Genomic DNA, 26,901 nt, shown 5'->3' with positions numbered 1-26,901 from the left:
AAAAGAAAATTGCATAAACATGCTGAATAAGATAAGACATGCTTTATGTAGACATGAAGATAATATATGTGCATTTAGAGTCTATTGTTTATAAAACAATGTGCAAGCCCAGTGGAAAACAAAGACTTACGTAGGCACTATCTATGTCACTCTCAATTGATGTCCTGCTGTGAATGTAAGTTACTGTTTTATGGTATTTGTGTGGAAGGAAATATGTGTACAGCTTGGCTCTACCGCTAGATCGTAAATTTCTAAAAAGTCTGAATACAAGACCATATATTTTGCTTCTTTGTATTCTTCCAGCATCAATTGTGGTGACTTTTACATAATAGATGCAGGATAATTACATTCTGAAAGAAAAGACGAATGAGTAAGTTGCCATCTAATTGAGGTGGCATTATTTGCACATATAAGAAGCTAAATAACAACACACAGGACATCACCCAGCAGTAGGCAATGGAGGGCCAAACACATGTTTGAGAGAGTAAAACCTGAGCAGTCACAATGGACACTGAAGTGTTAGTTGCTCAGTTGTGTCTGACTCGTTGCAACCCCATGGACTATAGCCTGCCAGGGTCCTCTGATCATGGGATTCTCCAGGCAAGAATACTGTAGCCATTCCCTTCTCCAGTGGATCTTTCCAATCCAGGAATGGAACCCAGGTCCCCTGCACTACAGGCAGAGTCTTTACTGTCTGAGACACCAATAGTTTTAGAGAGAAGTAAACTTTTATTTGAAGAACAAGTCAGATTTTCAAAGGAGAAAAAAGATCAGAAGATGTAAGTAGCTCAAGATGTCAGGATGAAAACTGTCCAATACAGGGTTCATCGAAGACTACTTAAAAACTTTGCTAAGAGAAAGTGGGTAATGGGTCTAAGGTTGTAATCTTCCCCACTGACAAAACTAAATCTGTCATATTCTCTTGCCCGTGTTTATCCCCCAAAGTTAAAAAACTTACATGACATAAACGAACCTATTGATGAAACAGAAACAGACTCAGAGAGAGACTCACGTGGAGAAAAGATTTGTGGTTAGTAAGGGGGAAAGAGGGTGCGAGAGGGACGGATTGGGACCTTGGGATTAGCAGATGCAAACTACGGTATACAGAGGATGGATAAACAGCAAGGTCACACTGTATAAACAGAGAACTATATTCAATATCCTATGATAAGTCATAGTAGAAAAGAATACAAAAAGAATGTGTGTGTGTGTATATACAGAAAAGCATGTGTGTGCGCACACACACATATATCACTGAATCACTTTTCTATATAGCTGAAATTAACACAACACTGTAAATCAACTGTAATTCAATTAAAAAATAAATAACAAAACACAATACTGCTCTACAAGCCATGCTGTTGTTGAGAAAGGAGGCCAGATGAGAAGCTGTTGATGAGGATGACAGCCCAGTCCTATTACTGAAAAGCAAACAAACCACCCAATCAAAATACACGGCTGCCCTATCCACTGTTTCCATAATAAAGGATCATTTTTCATATTTTTAGAAGATGAATAGAAGGTCCACGGCCAGCATTATCATTTGTATCCAGAGTCACCCAGAATTAATAGACATTTTGTAACTAAAGCAAATACAGACAGGGAGACTTAATAGGAACAAAAATATGACTTGCAAAGGTGGAGAGTCCACACCCCTGGTAGGCTCTCACAGCAATAGGTGCTGTTATTAACCTGCCAGCCACCCTATGTGAAGGGCCAATGAATCAGACATACAGCTACAGCCATGTAGGCAGCACCAGAAACAGCCGAAGTCAGATTTCCAAAGAAATTACTCTATGTCTGGGTAGGCCTCTAAAGGCAATCCTTCATCACATGAAGTAAGAGGAAAAAATAAGAGGCCAGCAGAATAACTGGATTACTCGCCTTCACACGCGATGGGTCCCTATGCACCAAAGCCAGGAAGGCACAGAGTAGAGGTGGACAGACACTCCCTCAGCCCAGCCGGAATCATTTATGAAGTCAGGTGCTTTCTTCATGTGAGGACCTGTGCTCTAGCAAAGAATTCTCCTGTTGATGTGCTTGTGCTTAGTTGCTCAGTCCTGCCTGACTCTTTGTGACCCTTTTCGACTAGCTAGCTTGCCTGGTTTTTGATGCTTTCAAACTGTGATGTTGGACAAGATTCTTGAGGGTCCCTTGGACTGCAAGGAGATCCAACCAGTCCATCCTAAAGGAAATCAGTCCTGAATGTTCATCGGAAAGACGGATGTTGAAGCTCAAACTCCAATACTTTGGCCACCTCATGCAAAGAGCTGACTCATTTGAAAAGATCCTGATGCTGGGGAAGATTGAGGGCAGGAGGAGAAGGGGATGACAGAGGATGAGATGGTTGGATGGCATCACTGTCTCAATGGACATGAGTTTGAGCAAGCTCTGGGAGATGGTGAAGGACAGGGAAGCCTGGCATGCTGCAGTCCATAGGGTCACAAAGAGTCGGACACGACTGAATGACTAAACAACAACCACCTATCCACGGGATTTTTTCAGGCAAGAATATTGGAGTAGGTAGCCATTTCCTTCTCCAGGGGATCTTCCTGACCCAGGGATCGAACCCATGTCTCCTGCATCACTGGATTTTGTACCCGCTGAGCAATCGGGAAAGCCCACGTGTAGGTGAGAAAATGGAAACTGCCATGGGGCAGTGCAGGTAGATGCTGTAAGTCAATGATGCTCAAACTTTAGTATCCAAAATAGCAGCATCAGATGCCCTGGGAAACTTCGAAATGCAAATGCTTGGGCCCTCAGACCAACTGAATCAAAAACACTGGAAGTGGGGCCGAGGAATCTGTGTTTTGTAAACTCCCCAGGTAATTCTACTGCAAGCTCAAACAAGAATCACTGTAATAAGCATAAGGAAAGGAAAAGAATATATATGATTTATAATCCCCTGTGGTCAGGGTCATCCACTGAGAGATGACCATGATGAGGAAAGTACTGCGTGCTTTTCTCTAAAGGAAAACACTCTTCTTACATCGACTTATTAATTCATTCAACCTGGCAAGTATTCACTGAATACCCACGACCTGCTTGCTATTATTCCAGGCATTGGCCAAGGAAAAAATAACAAAATGCATCCCTTTCTTTAAGGATTATAAAGCCTAGGGAGACAATAACTAGCCTTTTGCTCTGCATCCCTTCTGCATGCCAGGCATTTATATAATATTTTTTTAGTTACTGTTCATTAAATTGAGATGACCCATAAGTTACAAAACAATTCCTTGGTTCAACTTATTGATTTTAAATGAAAATTCACCAGTGTTTGTCATTCATTAGAATACACTATTTTATTTTATTGAAACTTCTCCATAATGAAATAAAAAGGCAACTGCTCTGTTGATTAAATATTTATCCCAAAGGGAGTTGTAAGAGCTATAGGAGTTAATATTGAATCAACAAGCTTTTTCTGAAAAATGGATAAAGATGCTGATACCATCTCAGGACATTTTTCAGTTGGCTCAGGTCAACTTCCAGAAACTATACTGTTTCTGAGTTAACTGCTAGGCTTCCCCTATGAAGGGGTCAAAGAAGAGGTTTAGAGCAAATAGTTGGCAGACCCAAACGCTGAGATAAACTTTAGTCAGGAGAATTGGAAGAGGTCACATGGTTGAAGTTTTTCTGATTTACTTTTTTCTTTGAATACTTAGGACAAGGACCCTTGATATGTGAACTTGTTCTATATCTTTTCAGGGGATGGTGGCAGGTTTATCTAAGGCTATTTATTACTTCATGGAAAATAGATGAGGAAACAATGGAAACAGTGAGAGACTTTATTTTCTTGGGCTCCAAAATCACTGCAGATGGTGATGGCAGCCATGAAATTAAAAGACACTTGTTCCTTGAAAGAAAATCTATGATGGACCTAGACAGCATATTAAAAAGCAGAGACATTACTTTGCCAACAAAGGTCCATCTAATCAGAGCTATGGTTTTTCTAGTAGTCATGTATGGATGTGAGAGCTGGACTATAAAGAAAATTGAGTGCCAAAGAATTGATGCTTTTGAACTGTGGAGAAGACTCTTGAGAGTTCCTTGGACTGCAAGGAGATCAAACTAGTTAATCCTAAAGGAAATCAGTCCTGAACGTTCATTGGAAGGACTGAAGGTAAAGCTGAAACTCCAATACTTTGGTCACCTGATGCGAAGAACTGACTCACTGGAAAAGACCCTGATGCTGGGGAAGATAGAAGGTGTGAGGAGAAGGGGACGACAGAGGATGAGATTGTTGGATGGCATCACCATCTCAATGGACATGAGTTTGAGCGAGCTCTGGGAGTTGGTGATGGACAGGGAAGCCTGGCATGCTGCAATCCGTGGGATCACAAAGAGCTGGACATGACTGAGCGACTGAACTGAAATGATTGAAGTTCATGGGCTTTCCTGGTGGCTCAATGTAAAGAACCTGCATGCCAAAGCAGGAGACTCAGGTTTGGCTCCTGGGTCGGGAAGATCCCCTGGAGAAGGAAATGGCAACCCACTCCAGTATTCTTGGCTGGGAAATCCCATGGACAGAGGAGCCCGGTGGGCTACAGTCCATGGGGTTGCAAGAGTAGGGCACAACTTAGCAACTAAACAACAATGACGTTGAAGTTCACAATCAGTCATATTGTATTGCCCCAAACACAAGGACATAGCTAAACCAGGCAACAGGTAGACTAGGGCAGCATTCATTTTCTTCCCTGCTTTAAAGGCCATAAGCTAGGAAACCTTAGAAAAGGTGCACAGTTTGCCTGGCATCATACAATCCACCAGTTTCAGTGCTGGTGCTTGCATTTGAAGTGGTATCATTCCTGGGCCTACTAAAGAGACACTGCCCTCTCCTCAGAACACGGGGAAAGCTGGCCTCATAGTCCGTACGTGATTAGACGTCACCTACTAACACATACAACCACTAGGAATGTACGATCTACTATGCCATCCATCTGGTGTGGCCCATCCAGGGATTTTTCCTGACCTCATAAATCTGCGGAACAAACATTACAAACATGAGCTATTCTGTGTGAGAGAACAAGCTCTGGGCTGTAGAAGAGTTAGCAGTAAAGAGAAAAGCAGATACCCAGGTAGAATCAGTGGAAATGACAGACAGGAGGAGCTGTGACCCAGCAAAGATGGCATGCCCTGAACGTGGGGGAAAGACTTTGGTTCAGGTTTGCCAGAATCACAGGAAGGGAGATCCTAGGCCCAGAACGGGATGGGCTTACACTGCTTGGTAAATTACCCCAGGAAGTCTCAGAATCGCCGGGCTTCTGCACTGTACTTTGTCTCTCCTCTGTCAGCTTAGAAATAGCTAGGAGAGTCTGTGCCCTTGTAACTAAGCCACTCCATTTGGCAAATGCTCTCATGATGCATTTCTGGCCTGAGTATCTGTGGCTTTCCTGAAGGGCCCCTGGGATACATGTTTTTCATCCTGAAGCAGCATGCTGCTGCTGCTGCTAAGTCGCTTCAGTTGTGTCCGACTCTGTGTGACCCCATAGACGGCAGCCCACCAGGCTCCCCTGTCCCTGGGATTCTCCAGGCAAGAACACTGGAGTGGGTTGCCATTTCCTTCTCTAATGCATGAAAGTGAAAAGTGAAAGTGAAGTTGCTCAGTCATGTCCGACTCTTAGCGACCCCATGGACTGCAAAGTCTCTTACTCCTCTGCTAATATCAGCAAAAGCTCACAGCCCATGAAACCAGGCGAATCTGAAGTTCACGCACCCAGCAATGCTTTTAGGCAAAACCTTGGACCTCTCTCTCTGACTCAAACAGCCCACAGTTATCTGAGCAAGCAGCTTTGTGACCATAATTGCTGGGTGAATAACAGCATCATTGTCTTCAGCCACAATAAATGCCCCTTTCCTAGCAAATAGTAGATTTCTATCTAAACATCAAAATATTCTGTTTTGGTTTGGATTTTCCTGTGTTCCCTCAGAACCTGCCTGCTTTTAATTGTGGTGTTAGACCTCTGAAAGCTTGGGTTGGCAACCTCAGCAAACAGAAAACAAACAACGGATTGTTGTCTATTTAACCGCATCAGTAGCTTTGGCTCACACTGTTGATGGATGCTATAGGGTGCTGTCTTTCCCTCTCCTGTTTCCCCATTTATTTGATTCCTGATGACTTAGCCGCAGGCTCTTCGTCTGGGAATTGGAAGGGAGGATGGTCTCTTTCTCAAAGCGAGTTGCCAATCTGTCAGATACCCCTGCAGCTCAAAGGTTTTCATTAAGTATTTTTCAGACAAACCTTCACTTGCAACAGCTCATTATGGCTACTCTCTGATGTCACTTGGTCCAGCCTAAACCTTAGGTTCAAAACCTGTGCTATTAAGGCCCCTGGAGTTTACGTGAAAACTAGTCTTTGCCAGGAAACAGGGTCAATGGGACCTAGCTAGCACAGGTGTTCATCATTAGATGAAGGCCTGGGAAGCTACAGGAAATAATTCCTAAATAATTCCAAAAGCCAGCTGCCCATTGACTCCGGGCTTTTTTTTTTTTTTTTTAATATTGGAAGTGATAAGTAGAATGATTCCAAATCTGTTGCAAACAATATCTGAGTAAGGGAAAGCTGAAGGCTAGTGTTGGTTTTTCTAAAACATTTATTTACTTGGCTGTGCTGGGTCTTAGTTGCGGCACACAGGATCTTCAGTGGCAGCATGCAAGATCTTTAGTTGCAACATGTGGGATACAGTTCCCTGACCAGAGACTGAACCCGGGTCCCCTGCATTGGGAGCATGGAGTCTCAGCCCCTGGGCCACCAGGGAAGTCCCAAGGCTAGTGTTGTTAAACACATCCGTAGAAAGATGAAGTCCAGATTGCCTGGATGCAGGAGTAGAAATCTATCAGAACTAAGTCTTTCTGATCATTGGGCTTAGAGATGAGCTTTCCAAGCTGCATCTGTTGTTTTTAACTCATAGTCTTATAAAAGATGCTGGATTCAGCCAATGAGGATAAATGAGATACCTACCATGAAATAAACCGCAAACCTAGGGCCCCGTGGCACAAAACAAGCATGATATAGATTGAGAAGTACTCTATGGATTGAAAGTTAAAATGCATGTTTAGGGAAACAGCATGAAGATGTGTACATCGTGGAACCTGAGTCCAAAAGGGACTTTAAAGATAATCTAGTCCAGGAACTCCCAATTCTGGATGTGCATTAGAACCTAGGTGACTGGTCTGTGGTTGGGGGTCTAAGTAACCAGAACAATGATTTTCCGCAACTTTCATATGCTTCAGAATTTGGGGGGACCGTATTGAAACATAGATTTCTGGGCCTCAGCCCCAAAGATTCCAGTTCAGTACGTTTTGTGCAGGGCCCACATATTTGCACTTGTGAGATGCTCCCTGGCAATGCTGATCCAGGTGGTCAGGAGGCCACAGTCCTGGCCCACAGCTGGTTCGGTGATTATCAAACTTACCAGTGCGTGGAAATGAAAGTCATACACAGTTTAAGAAATGGATTCCTGGGCTTCACCTCCAAAGTTGCTGATTCAAGAAATCGCATTCTAACAAATTTCCAGGTGGACCCACAGTCTTAAAAACCACTGATTTGTATCAGGTGAGGATGGCAAGGTGCCTTTTAGAACCATCGGAAGTGTTTCTTCAAACTACATCTGCAGTCAACTTTCTTTGTGGTCCAGGTTAAGGATTACTGGTAGAGCAAATCTCTATTACAAATAGGCATGTCATCCTTCTCACTTAATAGATAAGAATGTTGAGGTTTATAGTAGAGCCTCAACCATGACGCAAAGATGTTGGTAGTAGAGCTCCGGTCAGTGCCTGCCACACATCTCAACTCGAAGCAGAAGCTCTGACAAGAGTTCTGAGGATGAGAAGAGGGAGAAGACTTTGAAAAGGAGGCTGATATTATCACTTCTCAGTTCTGCCTTAGACTGGTCCTGACTTAACCATGGAGAAATGCATGAAAGGCAAACAGCTTCCATCACAAACAGCATTACAATCACTGTGTAAGACTGCAAGAAAAGCCTAAAAGGAAGATGGTCTGATTTTCTTCCCCCGAGATATTTATGCCTGAAGCAGATGCTATTGATACTGCAAAGTTTGATTCCAGCCCTACAGAAGACTAGAAAGTGAAAGTCAACTTTGTGGTTTTTCCATCTTGTAATTTTTTTGTCTTTATAAACATAAATGAATATCATTACACTATTTGAGTAAATGGAACATACCAAATAATTGTACCTCCAACAAGTGTGGCATGGTGTCACAGACAGGGGTATCAACAGCTGTACTGTAAAAAGCTGCCCCCCCACACACAATAAAATTCTCAAATCCCTGATGCTAATAAGGAATGATGGCATATTACAGAGACTCAGCTGTCTACTAGAACTATGCTTTTCTTCTTCTTCCATCAATTTTACTGAGGGTAAAGTGAATGTGCATTGGGCTTACACACACACTCCCTGTGTACTACTTACAGTCACTATCTGTGACTATAAGTTATTAAACTTGACTGTAATGCTTCCATCAGAACTCACGTGCAGCCATCCTGTTAATAGCGTCAACACGTGGAGACACAGCATCCAAGCTTCCTAATTGGTTGAGTTACTTTTTTTAACATGGTTGTGACTCACGCAACTGTCACCCTGACAGCACAGATGTAGTAGTTTCTGTTATTAGGCTGAATGATACTGTATTTCAGATTATTAAATCACATATCAAGAACCCCAAGACAATTACTCTACTTCATACCATCAGCCGTCTAATTCATCTTCTACCAGCCACTTACCTAGAGTTTCAGGTTAATTCTGAGGCATAATTAATAGACCAAGAATGTCCTTATTCACACGTAACTGAATGAGCATGTGTCCTCCAACAGGCAGGCAATCTGTATACCTCATAAAGCAGATTGGATTTTGACTTATTGGTGTTTATGCCAAGAACTCAGGGAGTTGAATGGTTGACACATAGCACCATGTCGGCAGCTTTCAAGCTGATACACAGATTTGTGTCTGACATTAGCTGTCCCAGGGGAGCAGTCCCCAACACTTTCCCCAGCCATACATCTGTAAGTCACTTTTCAAAAATATGGTGTCAAAGCACCATGGCTGTCTGGTAGCATGAGCAGACTGTTTCTAGTCGTGCCACCCCCAACAGATCAGTGAGAAACCCACAGAGAGCTGAGCTGCTTAATCATGACAGTAATATACCCAGTCACCATATGGTACCCATTGAAGTTTGAGAAGTGTCTTCTGCAAATAACCCAAATATTTTACTGTCCTCTCAAGTGAAAGTTGCTCAGTCATGTCCAACTCTTTGCAACCCCATGGACTCTACAGTCCATGGACTTCTCCAGGCCAGAATACTGGAGTGGGTAGCCTTTCCCTTATCCAGGAGGTCTTCCCAACCCAGGGATCAAACCCAGGTCTCCTGCAATGCTGCTGGATTCTTTACCAGCTAAGCTACAAGGGAAGCCCAAGAACACTGGAGTGAGTAGTCTATCCCTTCTCCAGCTGATATTCCTGACCAGGAATCGAACCCGGATCTCCTGCATGGCAGGCGGATTCTTTACCAACTGAGATATCAGGGAAGCTGTCCTCTAGTCCTTTCAAATTGGGACAATATTTGACTCTAAGAGTCACTCTGAATGGCCAGATGATAATAATTGACAAACAATGGTCAAAGCAGGACAAAGATGTCATTGTCTACCATCTCAGAAGGAAAAGCAATTCTGAGCTCCTGATCCCTGTTGAGTCGCTTATTCTCAAGTGAAAACCTCCTGCCTCTAGTCATACAGCTTCTTCAACTTATCTTTCAATATGTTCAACCTCTATTTTTAAGTTAAAAGATGCACAGTCAGCAGTGGGAGGCAAATAGATGTAGATCTGTCTTTATTGCCTATCTGTGTGTTTGCTGGCTTCCCTTCAAAATAAATATAACCTGATTTTAGAAAGTGAGATCCATCACAGTGAAGAACATTGGAGGGTCTTTATAAATGTCCTTCCCTGGTGGCTCAGATGGTAAAGAATATGCCTGCAATGAAGGAGACCCGGGCTCAATCCCTAGGTCAGAAGATCCCCAGGAGAAGGGAATGGCAACCCATTCCAGTATTCTTGCCTGGAGAATTCTTTGGACAGAGGAGCCTGGTGGGTGACAGTCCATGGGCTCTCAAGGAGTCGGACATGACTGGGCGACTAACACTTTCAATTTTCACCTTCTATAAACCTCCAGCAATTGGCTGTGTGGCACAGAAGAAAATTTTCTAGAAATGAGGTCGAGTTCCAAGCTGATTCTGCCACTCATCAACTACGGAAGCTTGGGTATGTCAATTAATATCTCCAAGCTTTTGTTCTGTCATCTGCAATAGGAAAATGAAATGACTTTAAAGTATGGTTTGAATATAGAATAATAGCATCAATGTATGTGGAAGACTGAAAACTCAAATATAAGTCTGTGTGTGTGCATGTGTGTGTGTCTGTGTGTGTGTGAGACAAGTTGTTTTAATTTTATACCAGGCTGAAAAGCAATCGGGTGGTAACACTTCTGTCAGAGGAGGAGACAAACTTCCAGAACACAGGCTGTATAAATTCTAATTGCTAGGACGTCGAGTGTTCACTGTGTGTGAGACAGTGTAGTCTGCTGAGAGAAGGATAATAATGAAGACAACTTGACAGTTTCTGACCTCGGCGAGTCAGGAAAAAGAGACAGAGAGAGAATAACTAATATTTTGCCTAATGTGACAAGTCGTGATGACTCTCAGGCACTCAGCAGTGGCTGAACGATGCTGCTTCTCTTCCATCACCCTCAGAAGGCACGAGCCCTCCACGTACTGAGGACCAGATGCCAAGCTGGGATCCTGCTGGGGATGAAGATGCGATGGCACGAAGGACAGAAACCGGTCCCTTCGCCAGCAAAAGCCAATGATGACCGGGAAATCTTATCCGCAAATTTTGAGTAACCAATTTGCAAACTTCTTCCTTTTAAAATCCCTTAGGGGGGAAATAGTTCCAAGGCTTGCCACTAAATTGGAGTGCCTACAGGCAGGGCTGGCCTCTGTCAGGCTCCTGGGGGCCTGCCCTGTCACACCTGCTCCTCCCTCGTCCCCCCCACCCCCCGGTGTGCTCATCAGAAAAAATGACAGAAGCAGCATGAGAAGTTAGGGGGTGTCTCCCAGCAGGAAGAGTTTTAGAAATAGACCCACCTACCTCCAGAGTGATCTGCAGTCACTGTTCAATTACCGGGAAACTGGGAAGGAACGGAAATAAACTCAGGGAAGAAAAGTCTACTGCAAAGCCAACAACTTGAAAATCTGACATAGGAACCTCACAGAGAGAAGAATGTTTCCGCCTCTTAAAGACAGGGTTGCTGTCTGGGCTTTCTGGTTCTGGCAGGGAAAAGACAGAAGTTTTGGAAGCCTCCGGGATCCAAGTCCCATCTCTGCCATTTGCTAGGGCTGTGACTTCGGGCATGTTGCAATTCGAGGCTCAGTCTCTCCACGTGAAAAACTGACATAATTTCCTTGTTTGGACTGGAAGCAATAGGTATGAAACAGTTTTCATGGAGCTTAGCACTTAATAAAGCCTCAATGAAAGGAAGTTAACTTTGTTATTCATTGAATTAATCCACAATCACCACTAATTAGATACACACTGTACACTAGACTTTCATCAAAGGTAGACAGGACGGGTCCTTATGGGCTGCCCAAGTGGCCCTAGTGATAAAGAATCCACCTGCCCATGCAGGAGACACAAGAGATGCTGGTTTGATTTCTGGGCTGGGAAGAGCCCCTGGAGTAGGAAATGGCAACTCACTCCAGTATTCTCACCCGGAAAATTCCATGGACAGAGGAGCCTGGCAGGCTTCAGAGAGTCAAACACAACTGAGGGATGAAGCACACACACGCATGCACACGTGTGCATACACACACACACACACACACCCCTATTCTTGTGAAATAGATCAAATGGTTGGGACGAGGCACACAAGATCCTCAAGATTTAAAGATTCAATAAGAAAATGTATTTTGACTTACTATTTAGGTTCTGCCAAATTACTCTGTTCCCTAGTAGCAAATTAAACTCCCACAACATCAGCAATTTCTTTTACAAGTCACTCATTTTCTTATTGAAATCCACATTGTATCTTTCCATGGCAATGTAGTCTGTTATCACATAAGGTATTTCAGTATTTCAGAGGTCCTCAGCCTTGCCATTATTGACACGTTGGGCCAAATGCATCTTTGTCCTTTGCTCTGTAGGATATATTTCTACCCCCTGCAGGAGGTAGCAGCACCCCTAGCCTCTAGCCATGGGATCGCAGTGGCATAGGGTTGTTAGATTTAGCAAACAAAAACACATACTAACCAGTTAAATTTCAGATAAACAGCAAATGATATTTCTCATGTAATATTTGGGTTGTATTAAAATCACTCATTTTTGTAACAACAACATCCTGCATTTTCCTGGCGACTCCACAAAAAAACCTTACAAACTGTGAGAAACAAAAATATCTCTAGACATGATCAAGTACCCCCACCCCGGGGTGGGGAGCAAAACTGCCTTCTGGTTATGAACCACTGCACAAACGGACTCAACTCATCAACATGATAAAATGGAAACACAGAGGGACCCTCCAGGTGGGCTGCTGGTGTGCACACAGTCAGGGATGGGATCATCCTCTGAGAACAGAGGAATCAGGTTCTCAGAGCCAAATGTTCTCTTCTATACACTCAGAGCAGAGACTGTGCAACTAACACCAGGAAATAACACAGCTTGGGAGAGAGGGCTGGCCTCCTTCCCAAATGACGACTGGCTACAGGTAACTATTAGCCTTGCTGAATTTCTACTATGTAGAAACATTCCTGCCCAAGTGCATTTGGATTTGTACCCATAGCAGCACTGACTCTTCCCTATGGATCACACATTGAAGAGCACAGAGCTGAAAATGTTTGGAAAACTTGTTCTCAAAAACGCACTCATCCACTCCCTAGTTTTATGCATGCTTTGGAAGGCTGCTGAAAGCAGAGCATGAGATCCTTGAAGGAAAAAGGCCCAGAGGATAGATTCTCCCTTTCTTCTCCACTTCGCCTTGCAGGATGCTGACAGAATCTTGACAGCCCAGATGAATGCTTCATTGAGATGCTCTTACCAAAAGGGTAGTTTCCATAGATTCTGAAGGTACTGGGAATGGCCATACAACAAAAAGCATGGATTTCAGTGACAAAAAAGACAGCACTTGTAAGAGAAAATGCTTCCAAGGTTGAAGTTCATTTCCTACCAGGAAACAATAATTTGACAGAACCAAAACAATGAGTCAAAAATCAACTTTCTTGTGAGATCACAGAATCTTGAGAACTGGGTGCCGACACCCTGGTGGATGGATGGGAGATTGCAAAGCAACCAACTGCTGGGAAGATGCACAGCACATTTCTAGAATTTTAGAGTTAGAAATCCCTTCCCAAAATCCACTTTCGAGATATGAAAAGCTGTCTTCTCCAGATGCCCTAATTAGCTAAAAAATAAAAATGAAAACCAGAAGTGATGGAACAAGTTGGTGACAGACCTACGAGAGGGGTCTCCAAAGTCCCCTTAGTCCACAGATATGGATGTTAATAAAGATTTCCATACCTAACGAAGCTGGGAGGCCCATGTATACACACTGAACTCTACACAATGCCAGGGACAGCCTCTCATATAAACTCTAATTGCCACCTGAAGAATATTCTGTTCAAGGGGTTAAACTATGTTTAAAAAAAAAAATATATATATATATATATATAATTGAAGTATTATATACATGAAGTATTGAAGTATATATATTATTGAAGATTTACAGTATTTCAGGTACACAGCAAGGTAATTCAGTTATATAAATACACATGTGTTATTTTTGAAATTATTTTCCATCATAGGTTTATTATAAGATATTGACTACAGTTCCCTATGCTATACAGTAAATGCTTGCTGCATATCTATTTTTAATTAGAAATCTAGCATTCCATTCATACTAAGTAAGGAGTTAAACTATGTTTTGTTTTTGTTTTTGTTTTTATTTTATTTTATTTTTAAACTTTACAATATTGTATTCGTTTTGCCAAATATCGAAATGAATCCGCCACAGGTATACATGTGTTCCCCATCCTGAACCTCCCCCTCCCTCCTCCCTCCCCATCCCATCCCTCTGGGTCGCCCCATTGCACCAGCCCCAAGCATCCAGTATCATGCCTCGAACCTGGAGTGGCAACTCATTTCATACATGATATTATACATGTTTCAATGCCATTCTCCCAAATCTTCCCACCCTCTCCCTGTCCCACAGAGTCCATAAGACTGTTCTATACATCAGTGTCTCTTTTGCTGTCTCGTATACAGGGTTATTGTTAGCATCTTTCTAAATTCCATATATATGCGTTAGTATATTGTATTGGTGTTTTTCTTTCTGGCTTACTTCACTCTGTATAATAGGCTCCAGTTTCATCCACCTCATTAGAACTGATTCAAATGTATTCTTTTTAATGGCTGAGTAATACTCCATTGTGTAAACTATGTTTTTTTAATTAGCTATAAGAATGCCGTCAAAAGCCAGGGCCATTGCCACAATGGCACGTGTGAAAGGTACTAGGCAGGAGCATTCTTTCCAGTGGGGACGGTGCACTCCCAGGGAAAGGCAGGTTCTGACAGGTGGCTGCTCTGCTGTGTGGTGACAGGCGTGCAATGTGCACAAGCTACATGTGCACTTTGGATGCACCAGAAATTGTACCCGAGACACAAACCTGGGCAGCGAGGAACTAATTCCCAAAAATTTCCCCCCTAATGTTTAAAACCAAGACTTGCCTGTCCTGCCAAGTAGTGTGTAGCTGACTTTCCCTCTGCCTAAACCATCTCAAACAAGATCTCCCAACACAACTCCAGAAATAATGCATACACTTGGGGGTTTGAAAAAAAACCAGGGCTCTTCAAGCTAATTACCTTGGTTAATTAATATATCACTCCATTTCTTTCAAAACTCATTATGTTCACAAAAGGCCTATTGGACCAACAGAAGAGGAATGAAAATAAATGACCAGGGAAACATTAATCAAGGGGAAAAAACATCATTTGCTGATGGAAAAACTAACATGAGGATTACCAAAATCCCTAATGACTTTCCCTCACAGGGGCTACATTTAAAATCATTTCTGAGGGCAAAAATGAAAGCTACGCCTCTGCTAAGATCTTAGCACTGGAACTGAATATAGGACTTCTGAACATGGCAAATATCCTAACTGTCACTGTTGTTCAATAATCTTTCACTGGGAGGTGACAGTCTAAGATAGTTGTTTTCAGCAGACTTTGGGTATGCTGTTCTGCCATCTGGGAGATGGCCTCTGTTTTCTCATTTGTGAAATAGTGAAATTGCATTATTCATGGTAGATAATACTGTGTTTTGACCAATGCCAGGCATTGGAAACAACCTCAGGATTTGTGGTGAGGGTTAAACAAGGATATACATTTATATTATGGCATATATATATATATATATATACACATATCTATATCTATCTATATATACAGACATATACACCCACATATCTATCAGTTCAGTTCAGTTCAGTTCAGTCGCTCAGTCGTGTCCAACTCTTTGAGACCCCATGAATTGCAGCACGCCAGGCCTCCATGTCCATCACCAACTCCCGAAGTTCACCCAAACTCATGTCCATAGAGTCGGTGATGCCATCCAGCCATCTCAACCTGTTGTCCCCTTCTCCTCCTGCACCCAATCCCTCCCAGCATCAGAGTCTTTTCCAATGAGTCAACTCTTCGCATGAGGTGGCCAAAGTATTGGAGTTTCAGCTTTAGCATCAGTCCTTCCAATGAACACCCAGGGCTGATTTCCTTTGGGATGGACTGGTTGGATCTCCTTGCAGTCCAAGGGACTCTCAAGAGTCTTCTCCAACACCACAGTTCAAAAGCATCAATTCTTCAACGCTCAGCTTTCTTCACAATCCAACATTCACATCCATACCTGACCAGTGGAAAAACCATAGCCTTGACTAGACGGACCTTTGTTGGCAAAGTAATGGCTCTGCTTTTTAATATGCTATCTACGTTGGTCGTAACTTTCCTTCCAAGGAGTAAGCGTCTTTTAATTTCATGGCTGCAATCACCATCTGCATTGATTTTGGAGCCCAAAAAAGAAAGTCTGACACTGTTTCCCCATCCATTTGCCATGAAGTGATGGGACCAGATGCCATGATCTTCGTTTTCTGAATGTTGAGCTTTAAGCCAACTTTTTCACTCTCCACTTTCACTTTCATCAAGAGGCTTTTGAGTTCCTCTTCACTTTCTGCCATAAGGGTGGTGTCATCTGCATATCTGAGGTGATTGCTATTTCTCCCGGCAATCTTGATGCCAGCTTGTGCTTCTTCCAGCCCAGCATTTCTCATGATGTACTCTGCACATAAGTTAAATAAGCAAGGTGACAATATACAGCCTTGATGTACTCCTTTTCCTATTTGGAACCAGTCTGCTATTCCATGTCCAGTTCTAACTGTTGCTTCCTGACCCACATATCCATATGGGTCTACAAATGTATGTATGTATGTACATATATATACACATATACATCTATATCTATACACTATGCTTAGCATGATCCCTGATATACAGTGTATATCAAATAAACATTCTTTCCTACTAATAATAATAATGTGTGAATATTATTCTCTTTAAAAAGAGGAATACCAATGGGTAAACACTTGAATCACCAAAGAACAATTATAAAAAATTTCATGGATGACTTGAATTACCATGAAAAAGATGACATTAACTTGTTTGGTGAGTAGTCAAATTAGAGTTTAGACTCAAAAATCTAAGTTCCAAGAATTTATAGGCCAGGAAAATACTGTTAGTGCTACTACTAATAAGGCATTATGTAGAATCACTTCATCCTCTGGTTCTTTTTAAGCCATGTGACTGTATTCCTGGGGGGAACCTTTTGCAGAAGCTGAGAATGAACTACCTGCTTTAAGAGTGCATCATTTCAAAATGAAGACTTGCCCTTTATTTCATGTAACACCTCCTCTCTCAAGACAAGAAAACAGGAAACCTAGCCAACTGTATTCTTCTTTTATCTCTACATTTGTTTTTTCAGGAGAATTGAAGAGATTGGTTCTGAATCATTTACATTTAATTTCCCTTGTTCTACACACTATCTATCATCCTAGAAGACATCTGAGCTTCTGCAAAAATCCTCTGGTTCTGAAGAACTCCAAGCTTCACTTGTGCTTAACCATTGTGCTGAAAGCTTATCCACAGACTTAATATTTGGAAAACCCATTGATTGAGTTCTTCCTGTCATTGTCAACACTGGGAGATGTCTCTCTTTGCATCACTATTGCTTTTCTATTATCACAAGGAAAGTCCACTCTTTTCCTTGGGAAATGCAAAAAGTCTCAGTCAAACAGAAGGGCAGGAAAGTAATTCTGAAGGCAGAGTAGATGATCTGAATATATACATTTAGTTTTGTTTTACAATTGCCTTGCATTTTGCTAATTTTCCAAGTGAAATTCTGTGAGTCAATTTCTGAATCAAGCATGCCAAAAGTAGGCATGAAAGAAGACGTAACTCTAAAAAGAGACCTATGCAGTCATTTCGGGACATTCAACCTCCCCCCCGCCCTGCCTCCACCTCCTCCTTCCTTCCATCAGCAGTGACCTGAAGCAGAGCTTTGGGGATCTTCATTTACGTTATAGCTTTGTATCATTTTTAACTACTCTGGGAAAAACCTCCAGACTCTTCCTCTATACCACAGGATATACAAATGGCATAAATAAAAATAAACAGCTAGCCAGAAAGTAAAAAATCTATTTGACACCAATATGGCAAAAAAATACCCTTAAAGTATAAAAATAAGTGCTATCTAATAAACCTAAGTAAAATTCAACGAGATAAACAATAAGATACAAACAGAAAAGGCTAGGCAAAGTATATAACATGATTCACAGAAGTACAGTTGTCTAATCAACATATAAAACATGAATATAAAAGCATTAATCTCTGTAATAATAAAAGACATGCAATTTAAAACATGATAAAATTCCTGACCAGACTGTTTCAGATAATACCCACTACTGGATGGCGACACAGCACTTGTATAAACTTAGGATAAACAGAGAATGGCTGCTAGATTTCTGGAGAACCATTCACAGGCATCTACAATGGGCTTTTAATATTCATTCTTTTAACTCACAAATGAATGAATCATTCCTTAGAATAGATAAATAAGAATAAAGAACTGGGAACACACCATGTAAAACCAGGGAAATGACTAAAATTATGATACAGCTCTATGATGATAGTATATTCTAGGAAAATTTAAATTCGATTTGTGGAGACTTTTATTTAAAGATGAGACTATTCTGATATACTCATGAGTGACAAACATTCAAAGTGAGTGAAAATTAAAGGTCAAGAAGTCAAAGTGCCTGATTTCCAACTCTAGACTTGCCTCCTACATGGGCACCTAAATAGAGCATGTTATATAAAAACAGAATCTCACCCCTGCCTCCTCTTCACTTTACTCTATCTCTCATGTTCTCCATCTTCCTTAAGTCACCATCAATCTACCCACAGACCTAAGATGGAATTCTGCATGCCATCTTCAATATCTTAACGTCCATCATCTCGCAGGTCAAATTGGTCACTGATGGCTATCTCCAAAACAGCTGGCTAATTTGTGACCATTACCATTCTAACACCGGAATTCTGGTTTACATCTAAAATTTTCCTAACCTAAATACTTGAAATAGTCCTCAAACCTCAAACCGTCTCTCTGACTCCCGTTTTATCTCAGTAAAATCTGTTCTATAAATTTGACCAGAATGTTCTCTCTAAAATGGAAATCTGATGATGGCACTTTCCTGCTTAAGGCTTTTTAAAAGTTTTCTGTCACTTAAAAGATTAAGTTCAGAATGTGTAGAACTTGGTAACTAAGGCTTTTGATATTTTGTCGCTTATCTACTACTTCAGCCTCATCTCCCAATGCCAATCATTTTTCTCTATTTTTTACAATTTATATGATTAATTTATATTGTTAGATTTATTACTTTAAGAGGAAAGAAGAAATATATATCCTTACGAAATCCTTCCTGCCCTTTTCCCAGGGAGGGTTAAAAAATCCCGCTCCCTTTCCCTCTGGGTCTTTTAAAGTGTAGACTGTGATCTTCTAGAGGGTCATAAAATCAATTTATTGGTTCATAGCATGAATTTTAAGTATAAGAACAACAGAGATAGAACAGAAAATTTCATTCATTGCATGGAGCTAGGGTAAATATTTCTTTTTTCAACTTTTGCTTCAATTATATGTGGGTCACAGGCAATGGAAGTTTGAAAGTCACTGCACTATTCTGAGTTCCTCAGTATTTTGTAAGTAATTTTATTATAGCACATAGATCACTGTGTCTGTTATTTATCTCTTTCACCTATTGACTGTGTGGCCTAAAAAGCAAAAAAGTATCTCCTACTCATTTTTATATCTCTGAATATGAATCTATCAGAAAATATGCTAAACGCAGAGAGCCACTCAGCGCATGTTAGATGAAAAGTCTGTGAGCAGGCAGCATGGGGATCTGTTTGTTTGGATGTCAGTGAGTCGATTCTAGATCCTCACCCACAGGCCTGTGCTTCTGGAAGGGTCTAAAACACAGCATTATTTGTCTCCCCTAAAATCTGACCTCAAAGCATGGACAGGGAAGACAGCTTTACTACTGCAGGCCTTTAGAATAAATTCTCATTTGTTTCTCAACTCCATCCTCAGATTTTTCCTGTAGAGTTCTACAGGTATAATTCTGCAAAGTTTAAACATTTAGTTTGGAAACGTCCCATAACAGGAAAATAAATAGTAAGCAGGAGACCAGAGAATGAGCTGGCTAGGGCAGAATAGAGATGAAAAACGAGAAACAGCAGCCTAGGGAAAGCGGACCTTGAAGCTGGAGCAAAGGGAATTGAGGGTCTGCCCATCCTGACGTTCTATCGGGACGTTGGCACCTTAATGCGGGTCTAAAGCCCCGTCAGTGATGGGACAGAGTGTGAAGTCGGCTGTATCATCACAGCAAGGGCAGGACTGGAGTCGAAACGCACTGAGGACCTAAACAGGCAGAGGAGGCCCAGCTCATTGGCCAGGCTCTTCCATGCTGCTTACGCTCCTGCTCTGCAATTTGAACCACTTTGGTCTTGAATTTATACCCCGTGCCCAGTGAAATAATCATACTTGGCTGCCCAAAGACTTTTCTTTCAATACAGTGCATTACTTAGTCAGGTTTCATTTCAGCTTAACAAGATTCTACCCTTAGATCCTGAAATATCATCCTTTCTACAATGCTGCACACCGCCTCCCGCGATTACCTGCCCCTTAAGCAAATTCAAATTGTTTAAAACTGAACTTTCTCATTCACTGTAGTTTCAAAGTTCTGCCTTCAAGAAGCAATTTATGCACTTCCCGGGTAGTACAGTGGCTGAGAATATGCCTGCTAATGCAGGGGACACGGGTTCGACCTCTGTTTCGGGAAGATTTCACATGCCAAGGAGCATGCGCCACAACTACTAAGCCCGCCTGCCGCAACTCCTGAAGCCCATGCACCCTGGAGTCTGTGCTGTGCAACGGGAGAGGCCACTGCACTGCGGAGCGTGCACACGACAACCAGAGGACAGCCCCTGCTCCCTGCAACTAGGAAAAGTCCGTGTGCAGCAATGAAGACCCAGCTCACCCCAAAATAAATAAATATCTTAAAAAAAATTCTTGGAGTAAAAGAAGCAATTTATAATTTCACAGTGATATCATCACAGTTCAAACATGATCTTATTTTTTTTGTCTTAATGAAGCCCTTTAACATGAATTCAGCAACACTAATTATTCCACTTAAAAATGAGTGCCCCCCCTTTCCTCCTTGTTTAATTAATACCTTGTATTCGAGATGCTAGCAGAGGTTACAGTGCCAAGTTGTTCTTCATGATTTTAAATTGATCTAAATATGTTCCCTAATAACAGGTATATAAGTTTGCACAGCCCTGGTATGTCTGAAAAGCACTGATATTATTTTATCCAAGCTGAAAGAGACTCAAGGAAAAAACCTTCCATTTTTTCTCTGCAGCAGACTCCCAATGATACAACAGCCAGGCAAGAAAGATCAAGTAGAAACATTTCACACACTGCATGTGAGAAGCTACATGTATCACAGACTCACACAACTTTAGATCTAGAATGGATATGATAAACTGCTTCCATTTGACTATTTCAACATCTTCATTTTATAGGGAAGGAAACCAAGGCCCAAGGAGAGGCTGCAGAATTTCTAGATTTGTTTAAGATATTCAATGAAACAGATGTAAAACCTATAATTATAAGCCAGTTTTCTTCTACTGACTTCAAGTGTCCATCTACAATGACCATTGATGGCTGGAAATTGTAAAATGTGGAATAGAGAGAATTGTGTTTTTAGTGGGTTCTTGCAATCAAGCAGTTTTTTATTTGTTAATTACTTATATGCTGGTTACCATAAGACACAATTTAAAGATACATTTTTCCCAGGAGGAGCTAGTGGTAAAGAACCCACCTGCCAATGCAGGAGACATGAGATGCAGGTTCAGGCCCTGGGTTGGGAAGATCCCCTGGAGGAGAGCATGGCAACCCACTCCAGTATTCTTGCCTGGAGAATCCCATGGACAGAGGAGCCTGGCAGGCTCCATTCAGTCCACAGGGTTGCAAAGAGTTGGACATCACTGAAGTGACAGCATGCACATGCAGTTTAAATAGGCCACTTGACTGTCAAACATGAAATATAATTAATCGCATCAGTTGAGTTCAGTCGATCAGTCATGTCTGACTCTTTGTGACCCCATGGACTGCAGCATGCCAGGCTTCCCTCTCCATCACCAACTCCCTGAGCTTGCTCAAACTCATGCCATTGAGTCAGTGATGCCATCCAAACCATCTCATCATTTTTCATCCCCTTCTCTTCCTACCTTCAATCTTTCCTACCCTTAGGGTCTTTTGTGAGGAGTCAGTTCCTCACATCAGGTGGCCAAAAGATTGTCGCTTCAGCATCAGTCCTTCCAATGAATATCCAGGACTGATTTCCTTTAGGATTGACCGGTTTGATCTCCTTGCAGTCCAAGGGACTCTCAAGAATCTTCTCCAACACCGCAGATCAAAAGCATCAATTCTTCGGTGCTCAACTTTATTTAGAGCACAGCAAAAAGTAACTTTATATTGTCCTACAAATTTGCTAGTTTCTGAACAACACTTCATTTATCTTGGAGTAGAAACTTTATTCATAGAGGACTTCATATTATCACAAAATTCAAGGCCCTCAAGAAGGTCTCAAGCCCAAGGTTACCAGACAGAGATTCAGCTCCTCAGAGTGAGCTCCAAGATGAAGGAGGAGATTTCTAAGCTGTTTCAGACTTTTATACACATTTCCATTCCCCTTCTTCAAGGTTAGTCAAGAAGTCTAAAAGGAGATGAGAGTTCCCAGGGAGACTCATTTTGCTGTGCTCTTCAAAATGTTGGTCTCAACACATCTCCCCAACCTATACTCAATTTCCTTTTCTATTTGAACAGAAGCAGTAATGGTCTATGCTATGTTATGCTAAGTCACTTCAGTCCTGTCCGACTCTATGCGACCCCATAGATGGCAGCCCACCAGGCTCCCCCGTCCCTGGGATTCTCCAGGCAAGAACACTGGAGTGGGTTGCCATTTCCTTCTCTAATGCATGAAAGTGAAAAGTGAAAGTGAAGTCGCTCAGTCGTGGTCGACTCTTAGTGACCCCATGGATTGCAGCCTAACAGGCTCCTCCGTCCATGGGATTTTCCAAGCAAGAGTACTGGAGTGGGGTACCATTGCCTTCTCCGAGTAATGGTCTAAGGGTATGCTATTGCCAAACATGGTGCAGATCCCTTGCATGGATTTCATACCCAACTGCAGTCCACAGATCTAGGATCGAGATGCTGTTATTATTCACATTTCATGGAAAGGAAAACTGCCGAGCTCCAGCCCCGGCTGATCCAGGGAGTTCCAAGTGGGGACGGCGACGGCGAGGATCAGGATACAATAGCTTCAATTAGATATTAATTAGAGATGTAAAGAGTAATAGAATAAGGATAGCTCAGTAGGAAAATTCAGTGGAGAAAAGAGGCTGAGTAGCTTGGTTTACGAGGGAGACTAGTAAAACTTCAAGACAAGAAGTTTGCACCACTTATGTAGGCCGCAGGCATCCTTCTGTTCTCCCGAAGGAGAGGAGACACTGAGGCCTCCCTGGTTGGATCTTAGAAGCCCAGGCAAAATTAGTAAGTTTGGTGGGTTCCACGCTCCAGATGGAGACTCAGCCAGAGTTTGAGAGAGAGAGAGTGACATGGGGAGACCAGTATTTCGAGAAACTGATCCCAATTCTTTATTTTCCATGGTCTACTTTTATACACTGAGATGTTATGCAAAAGTCACGTGGGGTCAGCAAAAGTCACGTGGGGTCAGCAGTCCTGACTTTTATCAAAGTCAGGTGCTTCATACAAATGTATACAGAGGTCTTAGAGGTGTTACATCATCTTCTGGCCAGGGGGCCTGCTGACAATTTATGACCCTCTCCTCGTGACAGCGGTCAGTCAACCAGGACACTTATTTCTCCAGGGGTGATTATTCTCAAAAAAGACTCCACCTTCCGAAGGTACCAGATAAAGTTACATTCCTATAGGGTGAGAGTGTAGTGGGTTTTAATTAAGGAAAGAATTTACTTAGCCTAAGGTCTAACGTGATTGATATCAAAGGTTAATACTTATTTCTTCTATATATTCATTAATGTGGTATAAGGGCAGGGGATGTGGAGACTTAGCAACAAACATTGACTCAAATGAAAAACCCTTCACCAATACAATTTCTAATCAGCCCACTATACTTATACTAATGGTTTTCTAACTTTTCTAAGGAACCTGTTTTTAGAAGGTTTAAAGCATCTCGTGCCTCTCACGGTTGAGAGGCTGTGAGCAATCACATGTGGCCGGACAAGCCTGTCAGGCAGGCTAGAGAACCTTCAGAGGAGTTTGTAGGTTAAAACACTCTTGTCACACCCAGTTTTTATTAACTGGAGCTCTAAGTTAACTCTTTTTCCAAAAGAGGTGGTGGGGGACAGCCCCCCATAAAGTCAGAGGTGTAGGTGAGAGCACAAAGTAATAAAGTAGGCAGGCTCTGGTTATGGGGGTAGATGCTCGAGAATTTCCAGGGGGACTCCTGAGGCTTGATCCCACCTTTGTGTATGTTGAGCCTCCTTCATCATGACCTTTGCCACGGGCGGAGGTCCTCCCGCCGGCTCCCCGCAGAAAACTAAATCTCAGAGTGGTGAAGTCCTCTGTCCCAGGTTGTGGCTCAGAACCACATCTGACTTGTGTCCTGAAACATTGCTCCTCACAACAGCACGTTCCTTCCGATATTCTTAGCAGCACCCAAGCCTACGCCACCCCATCTGCCACACTCACCCCCAAACACACATGCAGACAAGGCCTCTGGCCATGAAAGAGCTCAAAGCTAAAGAGACTCTCAAGTATTTGGGTCTTACAAGAATGCACAGAAGTCCCAAATCTAAAGTGAACTCTGCAGCTGGCAAGTGAATCAAAAGGCCATTAGTCTTATGGACTCTGTGGGAGAGGGAGAGGGTGGGGAGATTTGGGAGAATGGCATTGAAACATGTATAATATCATGTATGAAAAGAGTCGCCAGTCCAGGTTCGATGCACGATACTGGATGCTTGGGGCTGGTGCACTGGGATGACCCAGAGGGAGGGTATGGGGAGGGAGGTGGGAGGAGGGTTCAGGATGGGGAACACAGGTATTCATGTGGCGGATTCATTTCGATATTTGGCAAAACTAATACAATATTGTAAAGTTTAAAAATAAAATAAAATTTAAAAAAAAGGCCATTATTGCTAATAATGGCTTCCCTTGTGGCTTAGATAGTAAAGAATCTGCCTATAATGCAGGAGACCTGGGTTCAATCCCTGGGTTGGGAAGATCCCCTGAAGAAGGAAATGACAACCCACTCCAGTACTCTTGCCTTGGAAATCCTATGGACAGAGGAGCCGAGAGGGCTACAGACTATGGGGCTATGGGGTGGTGAAGAGTCGGACATGACTAGGAGACTAACACTACTACTACTATTGCTAATAATAATTAGAGCTGAAAACAGTCACAACAAACATGACAGCAGAGATGAGAGTGAACAACAGAACGTTCAGTTCATTAAGTAGTTCCTACTATAAACTGTTTCAGTGGGCAAAAGTCCCCAGATTAAAAAAAAACATTACTAATACCACACAGAAAATAAGCTGTCAAGCCAGGGTTTAAAACCAGATCTTGCAGATGACAAAGCTTCAGCTTTATCTACAACACTTTGATTACTCATTAGGAAATGGGCATTTATTCAAAACACTATTGGAAAAAAATCTATGAATAAGAAACATTTAATAGAAACATCACATTCCCCTGGGACCCAAGAGAGGCTCGCTATACGGTATGTGATGACAATAGTGAGACCATGTGATGCTTGCAGCAAGGTTATTCCCTTTTATGACCCAAATAAACCGCTTTGTGTGTATACATTTTAGCTTTGCTACAAGAGTAGGTACAAAGACACCGCGATAGGAAGCAAAATTCGGTATTCTCCTTGAAGAGGGAATGACTATTATTTAAAGAAAAACCATCTTATACAATTACTAAAGTAGTACACATATTATAAACCATCCTCTACACTCTTTTTTCTTTTCATATGGTCTTCCGTTGAGTTAGATTTCTGTTTTACAGCGTTCTCAATTTTCGACCAAATTTAGGTAATTATTTCCACGGAGATGATTATGAACATAAATACATTCACCTTCCTCAGTGAGCATGAATAGCTTATGGATACCCTTCTGAGTTCATCTGGCGTCCTTAATCTATTTCTTGTTTGACGTTTATTATGATATTTTGTGAAACTTGCTTCACAAAGTGTCTATATGAAACTCTATAGACTCAAAATCTCCAGGTGCCAGAGTTTTCCAAGCTGTGGGGAATTCCAGATAACTCAGGAAAGAAAAGGACATGGCCATGTTGTTTGTGCTTTGTTCTATTTTCAGTACTTTGTTTCTACAGTTTCTACAAGAAAAAGCATGGGATTGGCAGAGATTCCACTCTTACCATTATTTAAAGGAAGGTGAATATTACTATTACCAAACAATTACTATCATGTAAAGGAGGGGAAATGCTTGAGTCAGGGTTAAGTGGCTTAAGGTAAAGGGTCACAATATCTAAATGGTAGCTGTTAAATTACCATTGTTGCTCTGGCTTTTTCAAGAGCGTCCTTAACCAAGAATGAACAAAACAGTAGTGTGGCAGTTCATGGTCATTCCTGGAGATTCACAGGAAAAATAACTTAAGGGCAGGTTAACCTGTAGATGCTTCATAAATCTCAGATCACAAGCTGATGTGGATTTTTCTTGTCACTAAGAAAAGACAAATGAGGCATTTCTCTAAGTGATCCATTAAAGTTCTGAATGCTCAGGATAGTAATTTTAGCTGGTTCCTCTCTTCTGGAAATAAAACATAATTTTAACTGCACAGGAACTATTCATCAGCAGCTAATTTAATTTCACATTTAGACCAATTAGAGAAAGGGGGAAAAAAAAAACCTGAAGTTAAGCACTTGTTTATAAAATGTCCTTAACTAAAATTGCTCAAAGAGCTTTGCAATAACAGCTCTTTTCTCAGAAGGACGTTATGCCTGAAGATGAGGCTGTGTGTGTGCGTGTTCAGTCGCGTCCGAGTCTTGGCAACCCCATGGGCTGTAGCCCACCAGGTTCCTTTGTCCATGGGTTTTTCCAGGCAAGAATACTGGAGTGGGTTGCCATTTCCTCCTCTAGGGCATCTTCCCAACCTAGGGATCGAACCCGGGTC

The 26,901-nt window shown here is 42.0% G+C and overlaps 1 protein-coding gene across 2 annotated transcripts in view; it reads right to left on the bottom strand.

The window, feature by feature from the left end:
- DCC (DCC netrin 1 receptor) overlaps positions 1–26,901 on the bottom strand; it is a 1,302,902-nt gene that overhangs the window by 1,236,519 nt on the left and 39,482 nt on the right. The window lies entirely within an intron of this gene.

Source organism: Bos javanicus, chromosome 24 (assembly GCF_032452875.1).
Source record: "Bos javanicus breed banteng chromosome 24, ARS-OSU_banteng_1.0, whole genome shotgun sequence".
Classification (NCBI taxonomy): domain Eukaryota; kingdom Metazoa; phylum Chordata; class Mammalia; order Artiodactyla; family Bovidae; genus Bos; species Bos javanicus.
The sequence above is the reverse complement of the archived record's forward strand: the minus strand, read 5'-3'. Positions and strand labels throughout refer to the sequence as shown.